Here is a 12,232-nt window from a genome sequence, read left to right as displayed (position 1 = left end):
AAAGATATTAAAGTTCGTTCCTGTCCCATTGTGACTGGGTGGGACATGAAGCTTCCCAGGTTCTGCAGCTCGCGCTGTACTCTGGTTCACAAACGCCTTACCTTGCGTCTTCCCCTCACCTCGACGTGCACAGAGAGCTCTACTAGACGAAGGCTGTAAACGTTGCTCTTGTTAATAATCTTCCTTTCACTTTTAGAATGTCTTGCAAAGACTAATGGTACCCGAGTCACAGCCAGGAAATCACCCAGGTGGAGGAGGTTTTGTAATAATCCACAGGACATGCCTTTAGGGTGGGGGACATACCCACAGGAGGACGCTCTGGCTTGTCCTTCTTGTCCAAGAATGTTTTCCAAAATGGTTGAGTTTTTGATCTTGAGAAACAACAGATTCCAGAACACAGTAAAGTCAATCGCTTTTTCTCCCCCTTCTTGTTACCAAATGAAATTCCCTTGCAAAATATGTCTTCTGTGGTCCGGATTTAATTAGGACGTTCAAAGTATGACGTTTGGAAGGTTTCTGAATCACCTGTGTACTGTGATTTACATCGGCACTTCCTTTTGAATCTGGAGGCAGAGGATGACTGCGTGTAGAGGACGCACAGCTGTCTGGACAGATGGGCAGGTAATTCCCAATTAATCATTGCCCTACAGCAGGTCTTGAGTAACGTCTTCCAGAGGTGACCTGGACTGGCAGGGCGGTGACGCCAGCCTGTCGTCAGCATGTCATCAGCATGTCGTCAGCATCACCTCAGCATCACGTCCTTCCTCTAAGGGAAGTGTCAGACTGCTGAGTGAGCCCGGCCTGGGATGGGCTGCGGGTGGCGGGCAGGGGGAGCCCTCCTAGGTCACATTCACAGCCTTGCCTTCCTCCAAGCTACCCCTGGGAAAACACTGTGCAGCGGGTTTAGTAGGACGTTCTTTCTGACGTTAATTATATTTTGATTTGAAATTCTATTAAGAAAGGTCTAGGGGATCCCTGGGTGGCTCAGTGGTTTAGCGCCTGCCTTTGGTCCAGGGCGCGTGATCCTGGAGTCCCGGGATCAAGTCCCACGTCGGGCTCCCGGCATGGAGCCTGCTTCTCCCTTCTCCTATGTCTCTGTCTCTGTCTCTGTCTCTCTCCCTATGTCTGTCATGAATACATAAATAAATCTTTAAAAAAAAAGAAAAAGAAAGGTCTAGAAAATGGATTACTTGCTGTTAAGATGGGGGTGGGGGATGGAAGCTCAGAAATTGGAGGTTTCAGAAGGGTTTAGAATTTTTTAGGGAGAACAGCATATTTTATTATAGGTACTGTTTTTATTTGTTTAAAGGAATTGGTCTTTTTTTCCTCTAGGAGTCAAATGCATTTACTTTTCGATACCCACCCAACGAACCGCTTCATCCTCACTCCGAGATTCCTTGACATCTTTCTGTTACTGCAGAACTCTTCCAGGATGTAAGGTTAAGGAAAAGCCATTTACCAAAAAGCTGAAGTGCCTTTAACAGTATCCGTCTTCAAATCTTATAATTTTGGGTGACACAGACTTTTGCGGGCTTGACAGATTCGGGGCGGCCTCAGACTTTGTGCGGAATCAGGGTGATCCTGCTGTCTGGGTACAGCAGCAAGGGGAGAATTTAGCCTTCTTCTTCTTTTCTGGAACGCCCCTTAATTTTGTATTGATGTGGGGAGCTGATGGTCCCCACCTCGTCCACTTACAAACCACTTAGGTCAAAAAAAAAAAAAAAACAAAAAACAAACCACTTAGGTCCTGAGCATCTCTGATGAATTAGAACAGGTCAGAAGGTCCTCAACTGCTCCACTTCCGAATGGGAAGCACACGCGTCGGCACATTTTAAGATCGGGCAGCATGTGGCTGGGCTCGCATGACCCAAAATAAAATCTGCTGTCCGACTAATGATATTTTCCAAATTCGAGGCCCTGTTCACAGTAGCTTTTCTCGTGGGAAATGTCAGTTGAAATAAAACAGCTTCTTCTGTGCACACACACACACACACACACACACACACACTGATTCACAAATTCAATCCAAGTTCTAAGATTTTCGGTTAGCATTTTATTTTATTTTTTTTCAAATTTTATTTTATTCATTGACTTAAATAATCTCCATGCTCAGTGTGGGGCTCAAACTTATGACCCCGAGATCAAGAGTCTTGTGCTCAATGGACTGAGCCAGCCAGGCGCCCCTCGATTAGCATTTTAGAACAGATTTTTTTTAAAGATTTTATTTTTTTATTCATGAGAGACACAGAGAGGCAGAGACACAGGCAGAGGGAGAAGCAGGCTCCATGCAGGGAGCCTGACGTGGGACTTGATCCCGGGTCCCCAGGATCATGCCCTGGGCCGAAGGTGGCACTAAACCGGTGTGGCTTAAATATTCATTTAGTTTGTCTTTGCAAGTAAGTGTTAAATATGAGTAAGGGGATCCCTGGATGGCTCAGCAGGTTAAGCATCTGCCTTCATGGCCCAGGGCATGATCCTGGGGTCCTGGGATCAAGTCCCACATCGGGCTCCCCACAGGGAGCCTGCTTCTCCCTCTGCCTGTGTCTCTGCCTCTCTCTCTCTCTCTGTGTCTCTCATGAATAAATACATAAAATATTTTAAGAAATAAATAAAAATTGATTAGAGTCTACCAAAGCCACAGAATGAACTAAGATGAATCCCCAGAGAAAGTGAACACTTAATTTTTTAGAATAACGACAGTTGACGCTAGATCCTGAGTCTCCCTGTAATGAGGAGTTTTATGGGGTTGTTCCTTGGCCCGTGATTTGATGCTGAATAGCCTAGAAACCAGTCTGGTTTGCCCAGCAATGACTACATCTCTCTCAATTTCTAGGTTTGCCCAATGGCTGTTTGCAACTTTTGTGCCCATCTGCCCTGTGGGCCGCCCCATTCTCCCTAAGCTGCCTTTAGAAGTTGCCAGAAGTAACCCCCACAAGTAATTAGAGCTTATGGGAAACAGAATCTGTACATTTATTCCAGACAGTGGACATTCCTTTAATAATCTTTGATACCAAAGTAGGCTTTTGGAAAAAAGCTTTTACGTATTTATTTGAGAGAGAGAATGGGGCAGGGAGAGCAGAGGGAGAGGGAGAAGCAAGCTCCACGCTCAGCAGGGCTCGATCCCACAACCCCAGGATCATGACCTGAGCTGAAGGCAATTGTGCCCTAAAAGCAGGCTTTTTAATAAGGCATACAAATTTCACGGTGGTTCCTTGCAGAGGCTTTTGTTTTGCAAATAGGAGAGTTGAAACCTTGAGTCAGAAAACCTGTCCTGGTTTAAGGGTTCCCTTGGTTTCCTTCTCGTCGGCTGTCGGAGCGCGTTGCCCACCGTGCGGTGTGGCTTGCACGTGTCGTCTCTGACACGTATGGCCTTCGGCTGTGGTTTCTGTGATACCCGGGGAGCGTCGAGGGCAGGTGGGGAGACCGGGTAACAGCTTGGCCGTAGATCGGGGACCCGGGTGGCGGGGCTGCCAAATGTCCACGTGGGACGTTTCACGGACCCTGTACCCCGAGTCTTCTGACTGTCCTGCAGGAGGGTAAGTAGAGTCCACAGAATCTGCAAGCAGGGCCAGGAGGGCAGGTTCCACGTCCTGGGCCTCTCCCTGGGGCCTGCGTCCCCACTCCCTGGCCTGCATCCACCTGGCCACGCAGCTCCGCAGGTGCCAGCCCTGGCCGCGTGCACCCGGCCTCCTTCTCCCTAGAACGCCTCTGCCCTTTCCTGCGCTCGCCCACAGATGCTTGCTAGTTTCGGGAACATTCCCTCCACAGAAAGTGAAAGTTTTTAAACCCTGATCTACAATTGCGGAGAAAGGAGAGCCTTAGGAAGCGTCATTCACGTATTTAAAATGGTTTGTTAGTTTAAACGTTAATGAAAATTTCTGAGCCAAGGGTCAATAATCGGTGCTGCTTCATAACTGGGGACGAAGTACCACATTCACGCCAGATGCCAGTAAGGCCGGGCCCTGGGCGACGGCGAGGGAGCCAGGGACCGAGGGTAGATGGGAATCCTGTGCTTTCCGCGTCACGTTTCTAAAACATCACAACAAAAGCCGTTTTAAAACCGCTCTGAGAGAGGGATCCCCAGGTGGCTCAGCGGTTGAGCATCTACCTTCAGCCCAGGGCGTGACCCCGGGGGTCCTGGGATCGAGTCCCACATCGGGCTCCCCTGCTCCTCCCTCTGCCTGTGTTTCTGCCTCTCTCTGGGTCTCTCGTAAATAAATAAAATCTTTTAAAACAAAAACCTGCTCTGAAAATGAAGTGTGCTGTTTTGTTAAAAGGCAATTTATTATTTTAAAGATATGGATATAAAAATAATAAAGGTATGGATATATATGCAGACATACACGTGTGCACGCATCTGTGTGTGCGTACGTGTACGTGTATGTATATGCCTGTGGGTGTGTGTATAAGCGTGTGTGTGGACGTGAATATGTCTGTGCCAAGCATCCGTGGGCGGCCAGAAGGGCCAGGCGCCTGTGGCCTGAGGGTCTGTGGGTGACCCACATGTCTCCCCCTGCAGCCGAGCCCCGCGGCCGGGTTCCCCCGGGTGGGGGGGGGGATGCAGGCACACTGGGGGCCCCCCGAAGGCACGTGCAGCAAGGGCCTGGGAAGGCAGGGGTGCGGCGCCGCCTTCTTGTCCCCTCGCCTTTCTCAGGCTGGGTTGGGTCCCGCTTTCCGGACAGCGGCACACAGCATGGGCCGGGGGGTGCTGGGAGCGTCACCCAGGACCAAGCCGCGGCCCCCTCCCTCCCAGCCGGGCCCGCACGTCGGCGCCTCCCCTCTGGCTCTTGCGGTGTCTGCAGCGAGGCCTCGGCCTTTCCAGGTTCAGGGTTGGCTGTCATCTGCAATTCCTGAGACTTCTTTCTGCTTTGGGAGTCCTCTCTCTTCCCACAGCCGTGTCCCAGTGTCGCCGGTGCCGCATCTCCTCCCCGGGGTCACAGGGCTTCTGGAGCCAGGACGCCAGCCCTCCAGCCCGTGTCTGCACGGTGTCCTCCCCCTCTGCTTTCCTGATTGCTTTCTCCCTCTCACGCTGGAGGAGCTCCCCAAATCCCTGGGTCCTGAAGGTTCCTCGGGGACACATAAGGTGGCCGAGCAAGGTGCTTCCACACTCACTTGCCCAGAGCACCCCCAGATGCGGGATGTGGGACGTGCGGGGCTGCCGTGTGGCGGTTGCTGGCTGTGGGGCTCTCCCGGCTGTGAGCTGGCCTGGGGGTCCCGTGCAGCCGAGTGGGGAGACTGGCTCAGGGTCACACACATGTGCACGCATGCACACACAGGCATGCACACATGTGTACAAATGTGCACGGGTGCATGCATGTGCACACACGTGCACTCACACACGCGTGTGCACACACAAGGACACGTGCAGATACACATGCATGTGCTTATGCATGGGCACACACTTAGACGTGCACACATGCGGGTGTGTGCATATACTCACGCATGTGCATACGTGCATACACATGCACATGCATGCACACACATACACATACGTACACATGCACGCACACACAGGGTAAAGTCCATCTGACCACAGGAGGGAGGCCGTCTACAGATAAAGTTTCGCATAAGTCACTTTTTTCATGTACTCTACAGTCGTTCCTTTGATCTCTTCCTGCTTCCGACGACACAGGTTTCACATTTGAGTCATTTTCCGGAAAAATAAATATTGGCTTTTCTCTCAACAAATTCAAAACGAGCATTTAAATGGCGCACCATTTGTTTAAGCTTTAAAGTACACACGAAATCAGTCGTCGCAAAGCAGGGTTGCGCTGCAAAATAACTGAAAGATCACAAAACTGAAGTCGCTTTCGTCTGAGCCCCTCTAAGCTGTAGGACCACGAGCGAGCGCGTCCGAGCGTCGCGTGGCCCGTCTCCTGGGACAGGATGGGGGTGATTGTACCGCCCGCACCTCCCAGACCTTCTCATCAGGACTCAGAACGGGAACTGGTCACGGAAAGCAGGCAAATCCCAATTCCTGCAGAGCCCATTCCGCACAGTCGCGTGTGTAACGTGGACCTACTGTCGTCTCGTGACTTTTAAACGATAGATTATTATAGAAAAATGAATATGTTTTCTCTGGGCTCCCCCATCAATAGGGAACATAAAGTCCGACAATCTGCCCATTGTTTACAGATGGATGTCTTTCACCTTGTGTTCTCAGAAGGCCCTAAAGTTTCACTACACTAAATCAACGCAGCTCATTTAGGTAGAAATGGGAGTTTCCTGTTTATATAAAATCAGTTGGCAGGAGGGGCAGAGGGAGAAGAGAGAAGGTACTGCTGTTGGAGGAACCACCCGACCCCCCTGCTGCAGATTCACACTTGGATGGATAACTGGCCCGAATCACAGCATGTTGGCATGTTTTTTAAATTAATTTTGCGTATTATTCTGTGCTATTTCCATGACGAATTCGAGGCTCCTAACCTTCTGTTCTCACATCAGATATCTCCGTTCCCCGTGACACAGGTGATGATAGAGTCTGGGCATCACATTTGCTTTATCCCTCAACACATGCCAGTCCCGGCATAATCACACCCACAGCATAACTACTGGGAAAGGTCCAAGGTTGCTCTTGGTTTTTCATGGTTCTTTTCTCTTTGTCATGTCTTTTCCTAGAAGAACTTTCTCACCTCCACATTGTCAACGCACTTGGAGCAGCTCCCTCTGGTTGGTGAGGCCACCCAGCGCGTGGATACACACTCGGCTCGTCTTATTTTATTTCTGATAGATTTCGATATGCTTCTAACAAACTTGATACGTTTTTGCTTTTTAAGAGTTAATTTTGGGGAGCGCCTGGGTGGCTCAGCAGTTGACCATCTGCTTTGGCCCAGGGCATGACCCCGGGGTCCTGGGATCGAGTCCCGCATTGGGCTCCCTGCAGGGAGCCTGCTTCTCCCTCTGCCTGTGTCTCTGCCTCTCTCTGTGTGTCTCTCATGAATAAATAAAATCTTTAAAATTAATTAATTATTTAACTTAAAAAGTTAATTTTGTTTTATAAGCATGTGAGATATTTACATGGTCCTCAAGTCCCATCTATAAGACAAGGTGCATACAAAGAAGTTTTATCTCCATCCCACACCCTTCAAAAATGGATAACCTCCAAAAACGCTTATGGATTTTTCTCCCACTCCCTATTTTTTTAAGATTTTATTTTTTTTTATTCATGAGAGAAACACACAGAGAGGCAGAGACACAGGCAGAGGGAGAAGCAGGCTCCCTGAGGGGAGCCCAATGCGGGACTCGATCCCGGGACCCCAGATCACGCCCTGAGCCACAGGCAGACGCTCCACCACTGAGCCACCCTGGCACCCCCACCCTTATTTTTAAAATAGAAGCAGATGAAGAGGTGACAAATACATAGAAGAAAGATGATAGAGAGTAGATAAATTGTAGATAGATGATGGATGGATGGATAGATGGATGGATGATAGATAGCTGGCTGCTTTTCTATTCTGCTTTTGCAAATTATATGGTATTTTAACAGAAATGGGTCTCATTTTGGAAATGGCTGCAACTTGCTCTTTCACTGAATACATTTTGATATCATTGTATTTGTCCACGTTGATGGGCTTAGTGGGAGATTGCACGGCCTCAGAGCAGCCCTGAAAGCGCCCCCAAGAGGGAAGACAGTCGAGGCAATGCTGGCCTAGGGCCCAGGGCATGCAGACACTGTGCCGGGAACATGTTCATTTATTAATCCCCACAGCACTGTGAGGTAGGGACCCTCAGTTCCACCTTCTCATTCTACAGAGGGAGGAACTGAGGCAAGAGAGCCCACTTCGCCTGCCTCCTCTGGGCTGGATGCCTGGGATTTCACGGAAGCCTGGATGGAGAGACCCAGGAGGGCAGAGCCAGGCCACCATCACTCGTCCCTCATCCCTTGTCCTGAGGGCAGCGCCTGGGCCTACAGCAGGTGCACCGCAAATATTGGTCAAGTGAATAAAAGACCGCGTGGCTCCTCCACGGATTCCCCGGCCGCCCGGCTGCAGTTCCCACGCTCCATCCGCAGATGGCAGATGGCCACCTCGTGGAAACGCTCCCTTGAGAATCTGGCACGGCCACCAGGGTGTGTGTGAGAAATAGTACCCGAGGAGCATTCCTTTCCAAATAGATGTCTTGGGGAGAAGAGTCTTGGCTGGTGATGTCTGATGGGGAGCCGCGATAGGAGAGACCCCGCTGGCAGAGCCACACGCGTGCAGGGCTCACAGCCCTGGGGTGGGCGTGACTCACGTGGATGTTGGCGGGGAGGGCAGCCCCATCCTGGCCCAGGGCGGTGGGAAAGCTCAGCAGAGCCCGGCGGCTGGCCGACCGTCAGACGCCTTGTGTTAGGATCCTTTCAGTAGGGCTGGTTCGGCTTCCGAACGACAGCCCCTGACTTCCCTGCCTCTTTTTGTCAGAGGATGTGCCCAGACAAGTGAAGTTTCCTGCCCTGCGACTGCTCATTTCACTGACCTTGAACTACTGGTAGCATCAAGCTTCACTGCAGAGGCTTAGAAATGACTTCAAAAAAACAAAAAACAAAATAGGGGCACCTGGGTGGCTCCACCAGCTACGTGTCTGACTCTTGGTTCTGGCTCAGGTCATGATCTCAGGGTCCTGAGACTCCTCAGCAGGCAGAGTCTGCCTGGAATTCTCTCTCTCTCTCTTTTTCTCTCTCAAATAAATAAATTTTAAAAATCTTAAAAAAAAAAAAAGAAAAAGAAAATACAGAACAGCCTGCAGAAATGTGAGGCTACCATTTGGGCCGACAAGAAGACTGGCCTGGCTTCAGCAAACAGGATTGAAGTTAAACGGGAAGCTGCAAGGCCCTGCCTGAACTGGGGCTCTTCGGGGGAGCGGAACCCCTGGGTTCAGTCTTACAGATGCAGAGATTTATCATTAGGAACCGGCTCACACGATTTTGGAGGTTCACAAACCCCGAGATCTGCAGGCCGTGAGGTGAGCTCCAGACCCTGGAGGGCTGATGTTTCAAAGGCCGTCAGGCCAGAGGAATGTTCTTACTTCCTTTTTCTATTCAGGCCTTCGCCTGATTAGACGAAGCTCACCCACAGATGTGGGGTCAGAAAGCTGCCCTAGCTGGTCCAGCGATCCCGAAGTTAGTCTTATTGAAAACACTTCACAGACACACCCAGAATGTCGGACCACCCTGTGGGCCAGTAGGGTGACACGTAGAATTAACCACACATTTCCCCCCCACCCCACCCCCCCACCCCCTGAGATGACTTATTGACCAGCTACGGTCAGCCCAGAGTGAACACAGAGAAATTTAATATCTCTTGTTTTTGGACAAAATAAAGGATCCTTAGACACGTGGATGGGGCTGGCTCTGTCAGCCTCCCGAGGCTGCTGTACTCAAGCGCCAGGCACCGGGGCCTTAGCCATACAGAATGTTGTTCTCTCCCAGAAGTGTGAGGTCCAGGCGTCGGCAGGGCGAGGCTCCCTGTGAAGGCTCTAGGGAACATCCTTCCTGCCCCTTCCAGCTCCTGGCGTTTGCCAGCTCCTGTTGGCTTCCAGATGCGTCACTGCAGTCACATGGCCACCTTCTCCTTGTGCATCTTCCCGTCACCTGTCCTTCGTGCATATGGGTCGAAATGTCCCCTTGTAGGGACACCAGTCACACTGCAGTAGCCTCCTCCCGACCCCCATGACCTCATCATCACTTGACCATCTGCAAAGACCCTATTTAGAAATAATGTCACCTCCGCATTTAGGAGCACAGAGGGTCTTTGTGGGAGAGTCTTGGGGTCTGGGCCATGCTCCCTGCCTCCATCGTCGGGTCCCTGCAGACCTGTGTGCTGGTTTGGCCACCAACGTCCTGGAAACAGCTCTGAGGACCCCACAGGCAGCTCGCAGCTTTAAGACGATGCCGATGAAACATGGGGGGCTGCCCCGTTCCTTTCAGCTCTGTGTCCCCGGGTCTGGGAATCAGTCGGGGGACCCGGCTCACCAAGCTCTGCTCAGTCTCTGGGCTGTGTTCGCTGGCCTTGAACCTATTCCCCACAGGGCCCCCCTCCTGAAGGCCTGGCCCCCGCAGGTAGGCCCTTCCCCACAGCTCAGGCCGGTTCATCATCCATGACCACCTGGCCCCTGAGGCTGTGAGCTCAGCAGGAGGCCCACCAGCTCTCCCCAGTGGGTGGTGTAACTGTGCAGACGTCCCCCACGTGTCCAGTAAAAATAAACCAGGGTCACTTTCCGGTCCCAGTCCGGTGCTGGGCTCTGCCGACCTGCTTTTTGAAATCAGTTGGGCCTTTGCAAAACTGCTCGAGATAGGCATCCAGCTGCTGGAAAGGACCATTTGGCTGCGATTCTGGAACCCCCACCCCGACCCAGGGCGTCTCGCCAGCCGTAGATAAGATGGGTCCAGTCGCTGCTTCGCCGCTGAGATCATCACCATTTCTGACACGAGATCTGGTTCCGATCTTTACAGCCCAGAGCGGACAGCTTCATCTCCAGCTCTCAGCTCCAGGCCGGTGATAACCTGGGAAGTGAAACGCTCTGCGGGACACACCTGTGACCACGCGGATGCAGGCCGCTTCCTCCGCCAGGTGCCTTCCCTATCTCCTCTCACCCATCCGGCCCCCCGGGGGACACTTGGGTTGTCTCAACTCCTGTGAATAATGCTGCTAGGGACGCTTGTGTGCAAAGTTTTGTTTGAATTCCTGTCTTCTGGGTATGCACCTAGGGGAGGTGGCTGCGTCAGGTGGGCCTTCTCCATTTCACTTGTTAAGGAACAGCCACGCTGTTTTCCCATGAATGCTTTTCTTTTTTTTTTTTTTAAGATTTTATTTATTTATTCATGAGAGGCAGAGACACAGGCAGAGGGAGAAGCAGCTGGGACTCGATCCCAGGACCCTGGGATCACTCCCTGAGCTGCAGGCAGATGCTCAACTGCTGAGCCACCCAGGCGCCCCTAAAGTTGTTCGATCCTAAGTACCTAATAAACGGAAGTGCTGGGCATTTCTTTGTCCCCAGGGCCGCTGTAGAAAGATCCTAGAGGCACAAAGCTTGATCCTGCTGGCCCAGGCCCTGGGGACGCTCTTTCAGTGACCACCCAGCACCCAGCCCGGAGTAACGGAGCAGCCATGCATTTCAGGATGCTGTGAACAGAAAGAGAATAACCTCCCAACCTCCAAGAGGCTCCAAGGGGTGGCATCCAGTTGGGCTGGATGGGTGCTTTTTAGATGGGTCACCTGGGAAGGCCTGGGGGAGGTGGTGACATTGCACAAAAGAGGGGAAGGCAGGTGAGGCCCCCTGGGGGTGAGTGCCAGCATATCCTCTGAGAGGAGCTGCAGGAGTGTGCTCAACTTGTGGAAGAAGGAAAAGACTGGTGTGGCCAGGACTGGGAAGTGTGATGGTCAGTGTTGAACCCGGACAGCGGGCAGTGGAGGGAGAGGGGACGGGTGTCATACAAGAGCTTCTGCCCGAGGAGCGGCCCAGAGTGGAGGAGCCAGGTATTCATCAGCAGACCCAATAAACACGCTGATACGCCCAGCTACGTGCCCCATGAGCTTGTTACGGAGGAATCTGACTGAGGTAGGCTGAGTGGGAGTAAACCAGGCATCAGCTGAACTTTCCTGATTGGCAGGACAGCTGGTGCAAAGGCCCTGTGGAGCTTGAGTCAGACCACTTGGGGTGGGGGCAACAGCCAGAGAGCTGAGAGCAGCAGACACCAGAGGATGAACCTAGAGAGGCAGGCCATTTCCACCCTAAGACGATGGGACGCCTGGGTGGCTCAGTGGTTGAGCGTCTGCCTTTGGCTCAGAGCGTGATCCTGGGGTCGTGGGATTGAGTCCCGCATCGGGCTCCCTGCAGGGAGCCTGCTTCTCCCTCTGCCTGTGTCTCTGCCTCTCTCTCTGTGTCTCTCATGCATAAATAAATAAAATCTAAAAAAACTTAAAAAGAACATCCAAAACATATACAGAACTAATATAACTCAACACCAAAAGCCCAAATAATCCAACTAAAAATGGGCAGAAGACACGAACAGACATTTCTCTGAACAAGACATCCAGATGGCCAACAGACACACGAAAAGATGCTCAACATCTCGTGGCATCAGGGAAATGCAAATCCAAACTACACTGCGAAGCTCCCTCCCACCTGTCACAATGACCAAAATCAACAGCACAAGCAACGACAACTGTTGGCAAAGATGTTGGGAAAAAGGAACCCTCGTGCACTGCAAGCTGGTGCAGCCACCGTGGGAAATAGTACGGAGGTTCCTCAAGAA

The sequence above is a fragment of the Nyctereutes procyonoides genome, unplaced genomic scaffold (genome assembly GCF_905146905.1).
Source record: "Nyctereutes procyonoides isolate TBG_1078 unplaced genomic scaffold, NYPRO_anot_genome, whole genome shotgun sequence".
NCBI lineage: Eukaryota > Metazoa > Chordata > Mammalia > Carnivora > Canidae > Nyctereutes > Nyctereutes procyonoides.
Note: the sequence above shows the minus strand (reverse complement) of the source record.